The following is an 18,239-nucleotide window of genomic DNA, read 5'->3' on the forward strand; positions in this document are numbered from 1 at the left end:
ATCCCCAAGGACAGTGTTAGGATGTGGTAAGTTTTCTGAGGAAAAGAAGTTGGTCTGTGAGCGTTGCCTTTAGCTTGTTGGCAAACGGCAATACCTTTGAGGTATTAGTGGTGGCCACTTGTAAATTGAAGATGAGTTGAGCAGGCTTTTTGACGCTGGTTGTAATTGTGTGGATCAAAAGGTAATGTCAGAAGTGGGATTCGAACCCACGCCCCTAGAAAGGGACCAGAATTCACCAACCATCGGTAAGGTAAGGATTAACAGTCCTTGAGTCTGGCGCCTTAGACCACTCGGCCATCCTGACACCTGTGCACAAAAGCTCTAGAAAAACGTGCTCCAAATTCTGCACTCTTACTGAGCAGCATCACACTCATTCCTCCTGTGCAAACACACAACAAACACACTCCATTCATTCTTCCTGCATGAATTAACCGGCAGTGCCAGTCATTCAGTTCATCATCCCTGCAATGCAACCAACATTCATACGCACATATTTCTCCCAACAACTCGTATTTTGCAAAATAGCGGCTGACATCCTACAATTCTGCTGGCTCAACTTGACAAAACGCAAGCAGCACAGCTGCCGTTCGAACGTGAGCCATTCAAAATCTAACACTCGTTCCAAACAGGACATTTCAGTCTCTCATTCCCGGGCCTTTACTTTTCTCACAATACATTCATGTGACAAGTGCTATTTGGAGTCCTGCTCCCCAGAAAATTACCTGGATCTCCCAACTTTGTGAGGGGAAACAAGGCACTCTGCAGCTATTGCGCCCTTGGCCATTAGCATTAGTCTGAGCATTGCCACCCGAAAGGCACGGCCTAAAAAAGGCATCAACTCTGGCAACTTTTACGCACTGGTGCCTGAATTGCTTGGCTGTGGTGCCTTTGTTTCTGGCAAAATGTTAATGTGGGAAGTAGCATTGGAAGTAATTCCCTGAGTAACGAAGCAGAATTCAGCAGCCTTTGTGTGGAAGAAGTCTCATTCTTTGACTTTGGTGCCCTTTTCCTGAGAAACACCACTGTTTGCAGTGGGATTGAAAGCCACAGCAGCAGAAAGCAATGTGGAATGCATCAAGGTAGGGTAAAAAGGTAGATTTCTGACTCCCTGATTTTTAGTGTGGGAATTGGTTGAAAAGAGAAGTGTGATTTGAAACCTTATCCCCAAGGACAGTGTTAGGATGTGGTAAGTTTTCTGAGGAAAAGAAGTTGGTCTGTGAGCGTTGCCTTCAGCTTGTTGGCAAACGGCAATACCTTTGAGGTATTAGTGGTGGCCACTTGTAAATTGAAGATGAGTTGAGCAGGCTTTTTGACGCTGGTTGTAATTGTGTGGATCACAAAGTAATGTCAGAAGTGGGATTCGAACCCACGCCCCTAGAAAGGAACCAGAATTCACCAACCATCGGTAAGGTAAGGATTAACAGTCCTTGAGTCTGGCACCTTAGACCACTCGGCCATCCTGACACCTGTGCACAAAAGCTCTAGAAAAACGTGCTCCAAATTCTGCACTCTTACTGAGCAGCATCACACTCATTCCTCCTGTGCAAACACACAACAAACACACTCCATTCATTCTTCCTGCATGAATTAACCGGCAGTGCCAGTCATTCAGTTCATCATCCCTGCAATGCAACCAACATTCATACGCACATATTTCTCCCAACAACTCGTATTTTGCAAAATAGCGGCTGACATCCTACAATTCTGCTGGCTCAACTTGACAAAACGCAAGCAGCACAGCTGCCGTTCGAACGTGAGCCATTCAAAATCTAACAATCGTTCCAAACAGGACATTTCAGTCTCTCATTCCCGGGCCTTTACTTTTCTCACAATACATTCATGTGACAAGTGCTATTTGGAGTCCTGCTCCCCAGAAAATTACCTGGATCTCCCAACTTTGTGAGGGGAAACAAGGCACTCTGCAGCTATTGCGCCCTTGGCCATAAGCATTAGTCTGAGCATTGCCACCCGAAAGGCACGGCCTAAAAAAGGCATCAACTCTGGCAACTTTTACGCACTGGTGCCTGAATTGCTTGGCTGTGGTGCCTTTGTTTCTGGCAAAATGTTAATGTGGGAAGTAGCATTGGAAGTAATTCCCTGAGTAACGGAGCAGAATTCAGCAGCCTTTGTGTGGAAGAAGTCTCATTCTTTGACTCTGGTGCCCTTTTCCTGAGAAACACCACTGTTTGCAGTGGGATTGAAAGCCACAGCAGCAGAAAGCAATGTGGAATGCATCAAGGTAGGGTAAAAAGGTAGATTTCTGACTCCCTGATTTTTAGTGTGGGAATTGGTTGAAAAGAGAAGTGTGATTTGAAACCTTATCCCCAAGGACAGTGTTAGGATGTGGTAAGTTTTCTGAGGAAAAGAAGTTGGTCTGTGAGCGTTGCCTTTAGCTTGTTGGCAAACGGCAATACCTTTGAGGTATTAGTGGTGGCCACTTGTAAATTGAAGATGAGTTGAGCAGGCTTTTTGACGCTGGTTGTAATTGTGTGGATCAAAAGGTAATGTCAGAAGTGGGATTCGAACCCACGCCCCTAGAAAGGGACCAGAATTCACCAACCATCGGTAAGGTAAGGATTAACAGTCCTTGAGTCTGGCGCCTTAGACCACTCGGCCATCCTGACACCTGTGCACAAAAGCTCTAGAAAAACGTGCTCCAAATTCTGCACTCTTACTGAGCAGCATCACACTCATTCCTCCTGTGCAAACACACAACAAACACACTCCATTCATTCTTCCTGCATGAATTAACCGGCAGTGCCAGTCATTCAGTTCATCATCCCTGCAATGCAACCAACATTCATACGCACATATTTCTCCCAACAACTCGTATTTTGCAAAATAGCGGCTGACATCCTACAATTCTGCTGGCTCAACTTGACAAAACGCAAGCAGCACAGCTGCCGTTCGAACGTGAGCCATTCAAAATCTAACACTCGTTCCAAACAGGACATTTCAGTCTCTCATTCCCGGGCCTTTACTTTTCTCACAATACATTCATGTGACAAGTGCTATTTGGAGTCCTGCTCCCCAGAAAATTACCTGGATCTCCCAACTTTGTGAGGGGAAACAAGGCACTCTGCAGCTATTGCGCCCTTGGCCATAAGCATTAGTCTGAGCATTGCCACCCGAAAGGCACGGCCTAAAAAAGGCATCAACTCTGGCAACTTTTACGCACTGGTGCCTGAATTGCTTGGCTGTGGTGCCTTTGTTTCTGGCAAAATGTTAATGTGGGAAGTAGCATTGGAAGTAATTCCCTGAGTAACGGAGCAGAATTCAGCAGCCTTTGTGTGGAAGAAGTCTCATTCTTTGACTCTGGTGCCCTTTTCCTGAGAAACACCACTGTTTGCAGTGGGATTGAAAGCCACAGCAGCAGAAAGCAATGTGGAATGCATCAAGGTAGGGTAAAAAGGTAGATTTCTGACTCCCTGATTTTTAGTGTGGGAATTGGTTGAAAAGAGAAGTGTGATTTGAAACCTTATCCCCAAGGACAGTGTTAGGATGTGGTAAGTTTTCTGAGGAAAAGAAGTTGGTCTGTGAGCGTTGCCTTTAGCTTGTTGGCAAACGGCAATACCTTTGAGGTATTAGTGGTGGCCACTTGTAAATTGAAGATGAGTTGAGCAGGCTTTTTGACGCTGGTTGTAATTGTGTGGATCAAAAGGTAATGTCAGAAGTGGGATTCGAACCCACGCCCCTAGAAAGGGACCAGAATTCACCAACCATCGGTAAGGTAAGGATTAACAGTCCTTGAGTCTGGCGCCTTAGACCACTCGGCCATCCTGACACCTGTGCACAAAAGCTCTAGAAAAACGTGCTCCAAATTCTGCACTCTTACTGAGCAGCATCACACTCATTCCTCCTGTGCAAACACACAACAAACACACTCCATTCATTCTTCCTGCATGAATTAACCGGCAGTGCCAGTCATTCAGTTCATCATCCCTGCAATGCAACCAACATTCATACGCACATATTTCTCCCAACAACTCGTATTTTGCAAAATAGCGGCTGACATCCTACAATTCTGCTGGCTCAACTTGACAAAACGCAAGCAGCACAGCTGCCGTTCGAACGTGAGCCATTCAAAATCTAACACTCGTTCCAAACAGGACATTTCAGTCTCTCATTCCCGGGCCTTTACTTTTCTCACAATACATTCATGTGACAAGTGCTATTTGGAGTCCTGCTCCCCAGAAAATTACCTGGATCTCCCAACTTTGTGAGGGGAAACAAGGCACTCTGCAGCTATTGCGCCCTTGGCCATAAGCATTAGTCTGAGCATTGCCACCCGAAAGGCACGGCCTAAAAAAGGCATCAACTCTGGCAACTTTTACGCACTGGTGCCTGAATTGCTTGGCTGTGGTGCCTTTGTTTCTGGCAAAATGTTAATGTGGGAAGTAGCATTGGAAGTAATTCCCTGAGTAACGGAGCAGAATTCAGCAGCCTTTGTGTGGAAGAAGTCTCATTCTTTGACTCTGGTGCCCTTTTCCTGAGAAACACCACTGTTTGCAGTGGGATTGAAAGCCACAGCAGCAGAAAGCAATGTGGAATGCATCAAGGTAGGGTAAAAAGGTAGATTTCTGACTCCCTGATTTTTAGTGTGGGAATTGGTTGAAAAGAGAAGTGTGATTTGAAACCTTATCCCCAAGGACAGTGTTAGGATGTGGTAAGTTTTCTGAGGAAAAGAAGTTGGTCTGTGAGCGTTGCCTTTAGCTTGTTGGCAAACGGCAATACCTTTGAGGTATTAGTGGTGGCCACTTGTAAATTGAAGATGAGTTGAGCAGGCTTTTTGACGCTGGTTGTAATTGTGTGGATCAAAAGGTAATGTCAGAAGTGGGATTCGAACCCACGCCCCTAGAAAGGGACCAGAATTCACCAACCATCGGTAAGGTAAGGATTAATAGTCCTTGAGTCTGGCGCCTTAGACCACTCGGCCATCCTGACACCTGTGCACAAAAGCTCTAGAAAAACGTGCTCCAAATTCTGCACTCTTACTGAGCAGCATCACACTCATTCCTCCTGTGCAAACACACAACAAACACACTCCATTCATTCTTCCTGCATGAATTAACCGGCAGTGCCAGTCATTCAGTTCATCATCCCTGCAATGCAACCAACATTCATACGCACATATTTCTCCCAACAACTCGTATTTTGCAAAATAGCGGCTGACATCCTACAATTCTGCTGGCTCAACTTGACAAAACGCAAGCAGCACAGCTGCCGTTCGAACGTGAGCCATTCAAAATCTAACACTCGTTCCAAACAGGACATTTCAGTCTCTCATTCCCGGGCCTTTACTTTTCTCACAATACATTCATGTGACAAGTGCTATTTGGAGTCCTGCTCCCCAGAAAATTACCTGGATCTCCCAACTTTGTGAGGGGAAACAAGGCACTCTGCAGCTATTGCGCCCTTGGCCATAAGCATTAGTCTGAGCATTGCCACCCGAAAGGCACGGCCTAAAAAAGGCATCAACTCTGGCAACTTTTACGCACTGGTGCCTGAATTGCTTGGCTGTGGTGCCTTTGTTTCTGGCAAAATGTTAATGTGGGAAGTAGCATTGGAAGTAATTCCCTGAGTAACGGAGCAGAATTCAGCAGCCTTTGTGTGGAAGAAGTCTCATTCTTTGACTCTGGTGCCCTTTTCCTGAGAAACACCACTGTTTGCAGTGGGATTGAAAGCCACAGCAGCAGAAAGCAATGTGGAATGCATCAAGGTAGGGTAAAAAGGTAGATTTCTGACTCCCTGATTTTTAGTGTGGGAATTGGTTGAAAAGAGAAGTGTGATTTGAAACCTTATCCCCAAGGACAGTGTTAGGATGTGGTAAGTTTTCTGAGGAAAAGAAGTTGGTCTGTGAGCGTTGCCTTTAGCTTGTTGGCAAACGGCAATACCTTTGAGGTATTAGTGGTGGCCACTTGTAAATTGAAGATGAGTTGAGCAGGCTTTTTGACGCTGGTTGTAATTGTGTGGATCAAAAGGTAATGTCAGAAGTGGGATTCGAACCCACGCCCCTAGAAAGGGACCAGAATTCACCAACCATCGGTAAGGTAAGGATTAACAGTCCTTGAGTCTGGCGCCTTAGACCACTCGGCCATCCTGACACCTGTGCACAAAAGCTCTAGAAAAACGTGCTCCAAATTCTGCACTCTTACTGAGCAGCATCACACTCATTCCTCCTGTGCAAACACACAACAAACACACTCCATTCATTCTTCCTGCATGAATTAACCGGCAGTGCCAGTCATTCAGTTCATCATCCCTGCAATGCAACCAACATTCATACGCACATATTTCTCCCAACAACTCGTATTTTGCAAAATAGCGGCTGACATCCTACAATTCTGCTGGCTCAACTTGACAAAACGCAAGCAGCACAGCTGCCGTTCGAACGTGAGCCATTCAAAATCTAACACTCGTTCCAAACAGGACATTTCAGTCTCTCATTCCCGGGCCTTTACTTTTCTCACAATACATTCATGTGACAAGTGCTATTTGGAGTCCTGCTCCCCAGAAAATTACCTGGATCTCCCAACTTTGTGAGGGGAAACAAGGCACTCTGCAGCTATTGCGCCCTTGGCCATAAGCATTAGTCTGAGCATTGCCACCCGAAAGGCACGGCCTAAAAAAGGCATCAACTCTGGCAACTTTTACGCACTGGTGCCTGAATTGCTTGGCTGTGGTGCCTTTGTTTCTGGCAAAATGTTAATGTGGGAAGTAGCATTGGAAGTAATTCCCTGAGTAACGGAGCAGAATTCAGCAGCCTTTGTGTGGAAGAAGTCTCATTCTTTGACTCTGGTGCCCTTTTCCTGAGAAACACCACTGTTTGCAGTGGGATTGAAAGCCACAGCAGCAGAAAGCAATGTGGAATGCATCAAGGTAGGGTAAAAAGGTAGATTTCTGACTCCCTGATTTTTAGTGTGGGAATTGGTTGAAAAGAGAAGTGTGATTTGAAACCTTATCCCCAAGGACAGTGTTAGGATGTGGTAAGTTTTCTGAGGAAAAGAAGTTGGTCTGTGAGCGTTGCCTTTAGCTTGTTGGCAAACGGCAATACCTTTGAGGTATTAGTGGTGGCCACTTGTAAATTGAAGATGAGTTGAGCAGGCTTTTTGACGCTGGTTGTAATTGTGTGGATCAAAAGGTAATGTCAGAAGTGGGATTCGAACCCACGCCCCTAGAAAGGGACCAGAATTCACCAACCATCGGTAAGGTAAGGATTAACAGTCCTTGAGTCTGGCGCCTTAGACCACTCGGCCATCCTGACACCTGTGCACAAAAGCTCTAGAAAAACGTGCTCCAAATTCTGCACTCTTACTGAGCAGCATCACACTCATTCCTCCTGTGCAAACACACAACAAACACACTCCATTCATTCTTCCTGCATGAATTAACCGGCAGTGCCAGTCATTCAGTTCATCATCCCTGCAATGCAACCAACATTCATACGCACATATTTCTCCCAACAACTCGTATTTTGCAAAATAGCGGCTGACATCCTACAATTCTGCTGGCTCAACTTGACAAAACGCAAGCAGCACAGCTGCCGTTCGAACGTGAGCCATTCAAAATCTAACACTCGTTCCAAACAGGACATTTCAGTCTCTCATTCCCGGGCCTTTACTTTTCTCACAATACATTCATGTGACAAGTGCTATTTGGAGTCCTGCTCCCCAGAAAATTACCTGGATCTCCCAACTTTGTGAGGGGAAACAAGGCACTCTGCAGCTATTGCGCCCTTGGCCATAAGCATTAGTCTGAGCATTGCCACCCGAAAGGCACGGCCTAAAAAAGGCATCAACTCTGGCAACTTTTACGCACTGGTGCCTGAATTGCTTGGCTGTGGTGCCTTTGTTTCTGGCAAAATGTTAATGTGGGAAGTAGCATTGGAAGTAATTCCCTGAGTAACGGAGCAGAATTCAGCAGCCTTTGTGTGGAAGAAGTCTCATTCTTTGACTCTGGTGCCCTTTTCCTGAGAAACACCACTGTTTGCAGTGGGATTGAAAGCCACAGCAGCAGAAAGCAATGTGGAATGCATCAAGGTAGGGTAAAAAGGTAGATTTCTGACTCCCTGATTTTTAGTGTGGGAATTGGTTGAAAAGAGAAGTGTGATTTGAAACCTTATCCCCAAGGACAGTGTTAGGATGTGGTAAGTTTTCTGAGGAAAAGAAGTTGGTCTGTGAGCGTTGCCTTTAGCTTGTTGGCAAACGGCAATACCTTTGAGGTATTAGTGGTGGCCACTTGTAAATTGAAGATGAGTTGAGCAGGCTTTTTGACGCTGGTTGTAATTGTGTGGATCAAAAGGTAATGTCAGAAGTGGGATTCGAACCCACGCCCCTAGAAAGGGACCAGAATTCACCAACCATCGGTAAGGTAAGGATTAACAGTCCTTGAGTCTGGCGCCTTAGACCACTCGGCCATCCTGACACCTGTGCACAAAAGCTCTAGAAAAACGTGCTCCAAATTCTGCACTCTTACTGAGCAGCATCACACTCATTCCTCCTGTGCAAACACACAACAAACACACTCCATTCATTCTTCCTGCATGAATTAACCGGCAGTGCCAGTCATTCAGTTCATCATCCCTGCAATGCAACCAACATTCATACGCACATATTTCTCCCAACAACTCGTATTTTGCAAAATAGCGGCTGACATCCTACAATTCTGCTGGCTCAACTTGACAAAACGCAAGCAGCACAGCTGCCGTTCGAACGTGAGCCATTCAAAATCTAACACTCGTTCCAAACAGGACATTTCAGTCTCTCATTCCCGGGCCTTTACTTTTCTCACAATACATTCATGTGACAAGTGCTATTTGGAGTCCTGCTCCCCAGAAAATTACCTGGATCTCACAACTTTGTGAGGGGAAACAAGGCACTCTGCAGCTATTGCGCCCTTGGCCATAAGCATTAGTCTGAGCATTGCCACCCGAAAGGCACGGCCTAAAAAAGGCATCAACTCTGGCAACTTTTACGCACTGGTGCCTGAATTGCTTGGCTGTGGTGCCTTTGTTTCTGGCAAAATGTTAATGTGGGAAGTAGCATTGGAAGTAATTCCCTGAGTAACGGAGCAGAATTCAGCAGCCTTTGTGTGGAAGAAGTCTCATTCTTTGACTCTGGTGCCCTTTTCCTGAGAAACACCACTGTTTGTAGTGGGATTGAAAGCCACAGCAGCAGAAAGCAATGTGGAATGCATCAAGGTAGGGTAAAAAGGTAGATTTCTGACTCCCTGATTTTTAGTGTGGGAATTGGTTGAAAAGAGAAGTGTGATTTGAAACCTTATCCCCAAGGACAGTGTTAGGATGTGGTAAGTTTTCTGAGGAAAAGAAGTTGGTCTGTGAGCGTTGCCTTTAGCTTGTTGGCAAACGGCAATACCTTTGAGGTATTAGTGGTGGCCACTTGTAAATTGAAGATGAGTTGAGCAGGCTTTTTGACGCTAGTTGTAATTGTGTGGATCAAAAGGTAATGTCAGAAGTGGGATTCGAACCCACGCCCCTGGAAAGGGACCAGAATTCACCAACCATCGGTAAGGTAAGGATTAACAGTCCTTGAGTCTGGTGCCTTAGACCACTCGGCCATCCTGACACCTGTGCACAAAAGCTCTAGAAAAACGTGCTCCAAATTCTGCACTCTTACTGAGCAGCATCACACTCATTCCTCCTGTGCAAACACACAACAAACACACTCCATTCATTCTTCCTGCATGAATTAACCGGCAGTGCCAGTCATTCAGTTCATCATCCCTGCAATGCAACCAACATTCATACGCACATATTTCTCCCAACAACTCGTATTTTGCAAAATAGCGGCTGACATCCTACAATTCTGCTGGCTCAACTTGACAAAACGCAAGCAGCACAGCTGCCGTTCGAACGTGAGCCATTCAAAATCTAACACTCGTTCCAAACAGGACATTTCAGTCTCTCATTCCCGGGCCTTTACTTTTCTCACAATACATTCATGTGACAAGTGCTATTTGGAGTCCTGCTCCCCAGAAAATTACCTGGATCTCCCAACTTTGTGAGGGGAAACAAGGCACTCTGCAGCTATTGCGCCCTTGGCCATAAGCATTAGTCTGAGCATTGCCACCCGAAAGGCACGGCCTAAAAAAGGCATCAACTCTGGCAACTTTTACGCACTGGTGCCTGAATTGCTTGGCTGTGGTGCCTTTGTTTCTGGCAAAATGTTAATGTGGGAAGTAGCATTGGAAGTAATTCCCTGAGTAACGGAGCAGAATTCAGCAGCCTTTGTGTGGAAGAAGTCTCATTCTTTGACTCTGGTGCCCTTTTCCTGAGAAACACCACTGTTTGCAGTGGGATTGAAAGCCACAGCAGCAGAAAGCAATGTGGAATGCATCAAGGTAGGGTAAAAAGGTAGATTTCTGACTCCCTGATTTTTAGTGTGGGAATTGGTTGAAAAGAGAAGTGTGATTTGAAACCTTATCCCCAAGGACAGTGTTAGGATGTGGTAAGTTTTCTGAGGAAAAGAAGTTGGTCTGTGAGCGTTGCCTTTAGCTTGTTGGCAAACGGCAATACCTTTGAGGTATTAGTGGCGGCCACTTGTAAATTGAAGATGAGTTGAGCAGGCTTTTTGACGCTGGTTGCAATTGTGTGGATCAAAAGGTAATGTCAGAAGTGGGATTCGAACCCACGCCCCTAGAAAGGGACCAGAATTCACCAACCATCGGTAAGGTAAGGATTAACAGTCCTTGAGTCTGGCGCCTTAGACCACTCGGCCATCCTGACATCTGTGCACAAAAGCTCTAGAAAAACGTGCTCCAAATTCTGCACTCTTACTGAGCAGCATCACACTCATTCCTCCTGTGCAAACACACAACAAACACACTCCATTCATTCTTCCTGCATGAATTAACCGGCAGTGCCAGTCATTCAGTTCATCATCCCTGCAATGCAACCAACATTCATACGCACATATTTCTCCCAACAACTCGTATTTTGCAAAATAGCGGCTGACATCCTACAATTCTGCTGGCTCAACTTGACAAAACGCAAGCAGCACAGCTGCCGTTCGAACGTGAGCCATTCAAAATCTAACACTCGTTCCAAACAGGACATTTCAGTCTCTCATTCCCGGGCCTTTACTTTTCTCACAATACATTCATGTGACAAGTGCTATTTGGAGTCCTGCTCCCCAGAAAATTACCTGGATCTCCCAACTTTGTGAGGGGAAACAAGGCACTCTGCAGCTATTGCGCCCTTGGCCATAAGCATTAGTCTGAGCATTGCCACCCGAAAGGCACGGCCTAAAAAAGGCATCAACTCTGGCAACTTTTACGCACTGGTGCCTGAATTGCTTGGCTGTGGTGCCTTTGTTTCTGGCAAAATGTTAATGTGGGAAGTAGCATTGGAAGTAATTCCCTGAGTAACGGAGCAGAATTCAGCAGCCTTTGTGTGGAAGAAGTCTCATTCTTTGACTCTGGTGCCCTTTTCCTGAGAAACACCACTGTTTGCAGTGGGATTGAAAGCCACAGCAGCAGAAAGCAATGTGGAATGCATCAAGGTAGGGTAAAAAGGTAGATTTCTGACTCCCTGATTTTTAGTGTGGGAATTGGTTGAAAAGAGAAGTGTGATTTGAAACCTTATCCCCAAGGACAGTGTTAGGATGTGGTAAGTTTTCTGAGGAAAAGAAGTTGGTCTGTGAGCGTTGCCTTTAGCTTGTTGGCAAACGGCAATACCTTTGAGGTATTAGTGGTGGCCACTTGTAAATTGAAGATGAGTTGAGCAGGCTTTTTGACGCTGGTTGTAATTGTGTGGATCAAAAGGTAATGTTAGAAGTGGGATTCGAACCCACGCCCCTAGAAAGGGACCAGAATTCACCAACCATCGGTAAGGTAAAGATTAACAGTCCTTGAGTCTGGCGCCTTAGACCACTCGGCCATCCTGACACCTGTGCACAAAAGCTCTAGAAAAACGTGCTCCAAATTCTGCACTCTTACTGAGCAGCATCACACTCATTCCTCCTGTGCAAACACACAACAAACACACTCCATTCATTCTTCCTGCATGAATTAACCGGCAGTGCCAGTCATTCAGTTCATCATCCCTGCAATGCAACCAACATTCATACGCACATATTTCTCCCAACAACTCGTATTTTGCAAAATAGCGGCTGACATCCTACAATTCTGCTGGCTCAACTTGACAAAACGCAAGCAGCACAGCTGCCGTTCGAACGTGAGCCATTCAAAATCTAACACTCGTTCCAAACAGGACATTTCAGTCTCTCATTCCCGGGCCTTTACTTTTCTCACAATACATTCATGTGACAAGTGCTATTTGGAGTCCTGCTCCCCAGAAAATTACCTGGATCTCCCAACTTTGTGAGGGGAAACAAGGCACTCTGCAGCTATTGCGCCCTTGGCCATAAGCATTAGTCTGAGCATTGCCACCCGAAAGGCACGGCCTAAAAAAGGCATCAACTCTGGCAACTTTTACGCACTGGTGCCTGAATTGCTTGGCTGTGGTGCCTTTGTTTCTGGCAAAATGTTAATGTGGGAAGTAGCATTGGAAGTAATTCCCTGAGTAACGGAGCAGAATTCAGCAGCCTTTGTGTGGAAGAAGTCTCATTCTTTGACTCTGGTGCCCTTTTCCTGAGAAACACCACTGTTTGCAGTGGGATTGAAAGCCACAGCAGCAGAAAGCAATGTGGAATGCATCAAGGTAGGGTAAAAAGGTAGATTTCTGACTCCCTGATTTTTAGTGTGGGAATTGGTTGAAAAGAGAAGTGTGATTTGAAACCTTATCCCCAAGGACAGTGTTAGGATGTGGTAAGTTTTCTGAGGAAAAGAAGTTGGTCTGTGAGCGTTGCCTTTAGCTTGTTGGCAAACGGCAATACCTTTGAGGTATTAGTGGTGGCCACTTGTAAATTGAAGATGAGTTGAGCAGGCTTTTTGACGCTGGTTGTAATTGTGTGGATCAAAAGGTAATGTCAGAAGTGGGATTCGAACCCACGCCCCTAGAAAGGGACCAGAATTCACCAACCATCGGTAAGGTAAGGATTAACAGTCCTTGAGTCTGGCGCCTTAGACCACTCGGCCATCCTGACACCTGTGCACAAAAGCTCTAGAAAAACGTGCTCCAAATTCTGCACTCTTACTGAGCAGCATCACACTCATTCCTCCTGTGCAAACACACAACAAACACACTCCATTCATTCTTCCTGCATGAATTAACCGGCAGTGCCAGTCATTCAGTTCATCATCCCTGCAATGCAACCAACATTCATACGCACATATTTCTCCCAACAACTCGTATTTTGCAAAATAGCGGCTGACATCCTACAATTCTGCTGGCTCAACTTGACAAAACGCAAGCAGCACAGCTGCCGTTCGAACGTGAGCCATTCAAAATCTAACACTCGTTCCAAACAGGACATTTCAGTCTCTCATTCCCGGGCCTTTACTTTTCTCACAATACATTCATGTGACAAGTGCTATTTGGAGTCCTGCTCCCCAGAAAATTACCTGGATCTCCCAACTTTGTGAGGGGAAACAAGGCACTCTGCAGCTATTGCGCCCTTGGCCATAAGCATTAGTCTGAGCATTGCCACCCGAAAGGCACGGCCTAAAAAAGGCATCAACTCTGGCAACTTTTACGCACTGGTGCCTGAATTGCTTGGCTGTGGTGCCTTTGTTTCTGGCAAAATGTTAATGTGGGAAGTAGCATTGGAAGTAATTCCCTGAGTAACGGAGCAGAATTCAGCAGCCTTTGTGTGGAAGAAGTCTCATTCTTTGACTCTGGTGCCCTTTTCCTGAGAAACACCACTGTTTGCAGTGGGATTGAAAGCCACAGCAGCAGAAAGCAATGTGGAATGCATCAAGGTAGGGTAAAAAGGTAGATTTCTGACTCCCTGATTTTTAGTGTGGGAATTGGTTGAAAAGAGAAGTGTGATTTGAAACCTTATCCCCAAGGACAGTGTTAGGATGTGGTAAGTTTTCTGAGGAAAAGAAGTTGGTCTGTGAGCGTTGCCTTTAGCTTGTTGGCAAACGGCAATACCTTTGAGGTATTAGTGGTGGCCACTTGTAAATTGAAGATGAGTTGAGCAGGCTTTTTGACGCTGGTTGTAATTGTGTGGATCAAAAGGTAATGTCAGAAGTGGGATTCGAACCCACGCCCCTAGAAAGGGACCAGAATTCACCAACCATCGGTAAGGTAAGGATTAACAGTCCTTGAGTCGGGCGCCTTAGACCACTCAGCCATCCTGACACCTGTGCACAAAAGTTCTAGAAAAACGTGCTCCAAATTCTGCACTCTTACTGAGCAGCATCACACTCATTCCTCCTGTGCAAACACACAACAAACACACTCCATTCATTCTTCCTGCATGAATTAACCGGCAGTGCCAGTCATTCAGTTCATCATCCCTGCAATGCAACCAACATTCATACGCACATATTTCTCCCAACAACTCGTATTTTGCAAAATAGCGGCTAACATCCTACAATTCTGCTGGCTCAACTTGACAAAACGCAAGCAGCACAGCTGCCGTTCGAACGTGAGCCATTCAAAATCTAACACTCGTTCCAAACAGGACATTTCAGTCTCTCATTCCCGGGCCTTTACTTTTCTCACAATACATTCATGTGACAAGTGCTATTTGGAGTCCTGCTCCCCAGAAAATTACCTGGATCTCACAACTTTGTGAGGGGAAACAAGGCACTCTGCAGCTATTGCGCCCTTGGCCATAAGCATTAGTCTGAGCATTGCCACCCGAAAGGCACGGCCTAAAAAAGGCATCAACTCTGGCAACTTTTACGCACTGGTGCCTGAATTGCTTGGCTGTGGTGCCTTTGTTTCTGGCAAAATGTTAATGTGGGAAGTAGCATTGGAAGTAATTCCCTGAGTAACGGAGCAGAATTCAGCAGCCTTTGTGTGGAAGAAGTCTCATTCTTTGACTCTGGTGCCCTTTTCCTGAGAAACACCACTGTTTGCAGTGGGATTGAAAGCCACAGCAGCAGAAAGCAATGTGGAATGCATCAAGGTAGGGTAAAAAGGTAGATTTCTGACTCCCTGATTTTTAGTGTGGGAATTGGTTGAAAAGAGAAGTGTGATTTGAAACCTTATCCCCAAGGACAGTGTTAGGATGTGGTAAGTTTTCTGAGGAAAAGAAGTTGGTCTGTGAGCGTTGCCTTTAGCTTGTTGGCAAACGGCAATACCTTTGAGGTATTAGTGGTGGCCACTTGTAAATTGAAGATGAGTTGAGCAGGCTTTTTGACGCTGGTTGTAATTGTGTGGATCAAAAGGTAATGTCAGAAGTGGGATTCGAACCCACGCCCCTAGAAAGGGACCAGAATTCACCAACCATCGGTAAGGTAAGGATTAACAGTCCTTGAGTCTGGCGCCTTAGACCACTCGGCCATCCTGACACCTGTGCACAAAAGCTCTAGAAAAACGTGCTCCAAATTCTGCACTCTTACTGAGCAGCATCACACTCATTCCTCCTGTGCAAACACACAACAAACACACTCCATTCATTCTTCCTGCATGAATTAACCGGCAGTGCCAGTCATTCAGTTCATCATCCCTGCAATGCAACCAACATTCATACGCACATATTTCTCCCAACAACTCGTATTTTGCAAAATAGCGGCTGACATCCTACAATTCTGCTGGCTCAACTTGACAAAACGCAAGCAGCACAGCTGCCGTTCGAACGTGAGCCATTCAAAATCTAACACTCGTTCCAAACAGGACATTTCAGTCTCTCATTCCCGGGCCTTTACTTTTCTCACAATACATTCATGTGACAAGTGCTATTTGGAGTCCTGCTCCCCAGAAAATTACCTGGATCTCCCAACTTTGTGAGGGGAAACAAGGCACTCTGCAGCTATTGCGCCCTTGGCCATAAGCATTAGTCTGAGCATTGCCACCCGAAAGGCACGGCCTAAAAAAGGCATCAACTCTGGCAACTTTTACGCACTGGTGCCTGAATTGCTTGGCTGTGGTGCCTTTGTTTCTGGCAAAATGTTAATGTGGGAAGTAGCATTGGAAGTAATTCCCTGAGTAACGGAGCAGAATTCAGCAGCCTTTGTGTGGAAGAAGTCTCATTCTTTGACTCTGGTGCCCTTTTCCTGAGAAACACCACTGTTTGCAGTGGGATTGAAAGCCACAGCAGCAGAAAGCAATGTGGAATGCATCAAGGTAGGGTAAAAAGGTAGATTTCTGACTCCCTGATTTTTAGTGTGGGAATTGGTTGAAAAGAGAAGTGTGATTTGAAACCTTATCCCCAAGGACAGTGTTAGGATGTGGTAAGTTTTCTGAGGAAAAGAAGTTGGTCTGTGAGCGTTGCCTTTAGCTTGTTGGCAAACGGCAATACCTTTGAGGTATTAGTGGTGGCCACTTGTAAATTGAAGATGAGTTGAGCAGGCTTTTTGACGCTGGTTGTAATTGTGTGGATCAAAAGGTAATGTCAGAAGTGGGATTCGAACCCACGCCCCTAGAAAGGGACCAGAATTCACCAACCATCGGTAAGGTAAGGATTAACAGTCCTTGAGTCTGGCGCCTTAGACCACTCGGCCATCCTGACACCTGCGCACAAAAGCTCTAGAAAAACGTGCTCCAAATTCTGCACTCTTACTGAGCAGCATCACACTCATTCCTCCTGTGCAAACACACAACAAACACACTCCATTCATTCTTCCTGCATGAATTAACCGGCAGTGCCAGTCATTCAGTTCATCATCCCTGCAATGCAACCAACATTCATACGCACATATTTCTCCCAACAACTCGTATTTTGCAAAATAGCGGCTGACATCCTACAATTCTGCTGGCTCAACTTGACAAAACGCAAGCAGCACAGCTGCCGTTCGAACGTGAGCCATTCAAAATCTAACACTCGTTCCAAACAGGACATTTCAGTCTCTCATTCCCGGGCCTTTACTTTTCTCACAATACATTCATGTGACAAGTGCTATTTGGAGTCCTGCTCCCCAGAAAATTACCTGGATCTCCCAACTTTGTGAGGGGAAACAAGGCACTCTGCAGCTATTGCGCCCTTGGCCATAAGCATTAGTCTGAGCATTGCCACCCGAAAGGCACGGCCTAAAAAAGGCATCAACTCTGGCAACTTTTACGCACTGGTGCCTGAATTGCTTGGCTGTGGTGCCTTTGTTTCTGGCAAAATGTTAATGTGGGAAGTAGCATTGGAAGTAATTCCCTGAGTAACGGAGCAGAATTCAGCAGCCTTTGTGTGGAAGAAGTCTCATTCTTTGACTCTGGTGCCCTTTTCCTGAGAAACACCACTGTTTGCAGTGGGATTGAAAGCCACAGCAGCAGAAAGCAATGTGGAATGCATCAAGGTAGGGTAAAAAGGTAGATTTCTGACTCCCTGATTTTTAGTGTGGGAATTGGTTGAAAAGAGAAGTGTGATTTGAAACCTTATCCCCAAGGACAGTGTTAGGATGTGGTAAGTTTTCTGAGGAAAAGAAGTTGGTCTGTGAGCGTTGCCTTTAGCTTGTTGGCAAACGGCAATACCTTTGAGGTATTAGTGGTGGCCACTTGTAAATTGAAGATGAGTTGAGCAGGCTTTTTGACGCTGGTTGTAATTGTGTGGATCAAAAGGTAATGTCAGAAGTGGGATTCGAACCCACGCCCCTAGAAAGGGACCAGAATTCACCAACCATCGGTAAGGTAAGGATTAACAGTCCTTGAGTCTGGCGCCTTAGACCACTCGGCCATCCTGACACCTGTGCACAAAAGCTCTAGAAAAACGTGCTCCAAATTCTGCACTCTTACTGAGCAGCATCACACTCATTCCTCCTGTGCAAACACACAACAAACACACTCCATTCATTCTTCCTGCATGAATTAACCGGCAGTGCCAGTCATTCAGTTCATCATCCCTGCAATGCAACCAACATTCATACGCACATATTTCTCCCAACAACTCGTATTTTGCAAAATAGCGGCTGACATCCTACAATTCTGCTGGCTCAACTTGACAAAACGCAAGCAGCACAGCTGCCGTTCGAACGTGAGCCATTCAAAATCTAACACTCGTTCCAAACAGGACATTTCAGTCTCTCATTCCCGGGCCTTTACTTTTCTCACAATACATTCATGTGACAAGTGCTATTTGGAGTCCTGCTCCCCAGAAAATTACCTGGATCTCCCAACTTTGTGAGGGGAAACAAGGCACTCTGCAGCTATTGCGCCCTTGGCCATAAGCATTAGTCTGAGCATTGCCACCCGAAAGGCACGGCCTAAAAAAGGCATCAAC

At 45.7% G+C, this 18,239-nt stretch overlaps 15 non-coding genes across 15 annotated transcripts; all 15 read right to left on the bottom strand.

Annotated features, from left to right (window-relative positions):
• Positions 1–185: 185 nt before the first annotated feature.
• Positions 186–304, bottom strand: trnal-caa (transfer RNA leucine (anticodon CAA)). Its single transcript has 2 exons — positions 267–304; positions 186–231 (listed from the first exon to the last, which is right to left on the bottom strand). It is a non-coding gene; the product is annotated as a tRNA-Leu (tRNA).
• A 1,041-nt stretch (positions 305–1,345) lies between these two features.
• On the bottom strand, positions 1,346–1,464 carry trnal-caa (transfer RNA leucine (anticodon CAA)). Its single transcript has 2 exons — positions 1,427–1,464; positions 1,346–1,391 (listed from the first exon to the last, which is right to left on the bottom strand). It is a non-coding gene; the product is annotated as a tRNA-Leu (tRNA).
• A 1,041-nt stretch (positions 1,465–2,505) lies between these two features.
• trnal-caa (transfer RNA leucine (anticodon CAA)) lies at positions 2,506–2,624 on the bottom strand. Its single transcript has 2 exons — positions 2,587–2,624; positions 2,506–2,551 (listed from the first exon to the last, which is right to left on the bottom strand). It is a non-coding gene; the product is annotated as a tRNA-Leu (tRNA).
• A 1,041-nt stretch (positions 2,625–3,665) lies between these two features.
• Positions 3,666–3,784, bottom strand: trnal-caa (transfer RNA leucine (anticodon CAA)). The gene is made up of 2 exons: positions 3,747–3,784; positions 3,666–3,711 (listed from the first exon to the last, which is right to left on the bottom strand). It is a non-coding gene; the product is annotated as a tRNA-Leu (tRNA).
• A 1,041-nt stretch (positions 3,785–4,825) lies between these two features.
• trnal-caa (transfer RNA leucine (anticodon CAA)) lies at positions 4,826–4,944 on the bottom strand. The gene is made up of 2 exons: positions 4,907–4,944; positions 4,826–4,871 (listed from the first exon to the last, which is right to left on the bottom strand). It is a non-coding gene; the product is annotated as a tRNA-Leu (tRNA).
• Positions 4,945–5,985: 1,041 nt separating this feature from the next.
• trnal-caa (transfer RNA leucine (anticodon CAA)) lies at positions 5,986–6,104 on the bottom strand. Its single transcript has 2 exons — positions 6,067–6,104; positions 5,986–6,031 (listed from the first exon to the last, which is right to left on the bottom strand). It is a non-coding gene; the product is annotated as a tRNA-Leu (tRNA).
• Positions 6,105–7,145: 1,041 nt separating this feature from the next.
• On the bottom strand, positions 7,146–7,264 carry trnal-caa (transfer RNA leucine (anticodon CAA)). Its single transcript has 2 exons — positions 7,227–7,264; positions 7,146–7,191 (listed from the first exon to the last, which is right to left on the bottom strand). It is a non-coding gene; the product is annotated as a tRNA-Leu (tRNA).
• Positions 7,265–8,305: 1,041 nt separating this feature from the next.
• trnal-caa (transfer RNA leucine (anticodon CAA)) lies at positions 8,306–8,424 on the bottom strand. The gene is made up of 2 exons: positions 8,387–8,424; positions 8,306–8,351 (listed from the first exon to the last, which is right to left on the bottom strand). It is a non-coding gene; the product is annotated as a tRNA-Leu (tRNA).
• A 1,041-nt stretch (positions 8,425–9,465) lies between these two features.
• On the bottom strand, positions 9,466–9,584 carry trnal-caa (transfer RNA leucine (anticodon CAA)). The gene is made up of 2 exons: positions 9,547–9,584; positions 9,466–9,511 (listed from the first exon to the last, which is right to left on the bottom strand). It is a non-coding gene; the product is annotated as a tRNA-Leu (tRNA).
• A 1,041-nt stretch (positions 9,585–10,625) lies between these two features.
• On the bottom strand, positions 10,626–10,744 carry trnal-caa (transfer RNA leucine (anticodon CAA)). Its single transcript has 2 exons — positions 10,707–10,744; positions 10,626–10,671 (listed from the first exon to the last, which is right to left on the bottom strand). It is a non-coding gene; the product is annotated as a tRNA-Leu (tRNA).
• Positions 10,745–11,785: 1,041 nt separating this feature from the next.
• Positions 11,786–11,904, bottom strand: trnal-caa (transfer RNA leucine (anticodon CAA)). Its single transcript has 2 exons — positions 11,867–11,904; positions 11,786–11,831 (listed from the first exon to the last, which is right to left on the bottom strand). It is a non-coding gene; the product is annotated as a tRNA-Leu (tRNA).
• A 1,041-nt stretch (positions 11,905–12,945) lies between these two features.
• Positions 12,946–13,064, bottom strand: trnal-caa (transfer RNA leucine (anticodon CAA)). Its single transcript has 2 exons — positions 13,027–13,064; positions 12,946–12,991 (listed from the first exon to the last, which is right to left on the bottom strand). It is a non-coding gene; the product is annotated as a tRNA-Leu (tRNA).
• Positions 13,065–15,265: 2,201 nt separating this feature from the next.
• On the bottom strand, positions 15,266–15,384 carry trnal-caa (transfer RNA leucine (anticodon CAA)). Its single transcript has 2 exons — positions 15,347–15,384; positions 15,266–15,311 (listed from the first exon to the last, which is right to left on the bottom strand). It is a non-coding gene; the product is annotated as a tRNA-Leu (tRNA).
• Positions 15,385–16,425: 1,041 nt separating this feature from the next.
• Positions 16,426–16,544, bottom strand: trnal-caa (transfer RNA leucine (anticodon CAA)). The gene is made up of 2 exons: positions 16,507–16,544; positions 16,426–16,471 (listed from the first exon to the last, which is right to left on the bottom strand). It is a non-coding gene; the product is annotated as a tRNA-Leu (tRNA).
• Positions 16,545–17,585: 1,041 nt separating this feature from the next.
• trnal-caa (transfer RNA leucine (anticodon CAA)) lies at positions 17,586–17,704 on the bottom strand. Its single transcript has 2 exons — positions 17,667–17,704; positions 17,586–17,631 (listed from the first exon to the last, which is right to left on the bottom strand). It is a non-coding gene; the product is annotated as a tRNA-Leu (tRNA).
• Between the last annotated feature and the right edge of the window lie 535 nt (positions 17,705–18,239).

This window comes from Somniosus microcephalus, chromosome 19 (assembly GCF_052327205.1).
Source record: "Somniosus microcephalus isolate GS21.2 chromosome 19, FLI_Smic_1.0, whole genome shotgun sequence".
Lineage (NCBI taxonomy): Eukaryota > Metazoa > Chordata > Chondrichthyes > Squaliformes > Somniosidae > Somniosus > Somniosus microcephalus.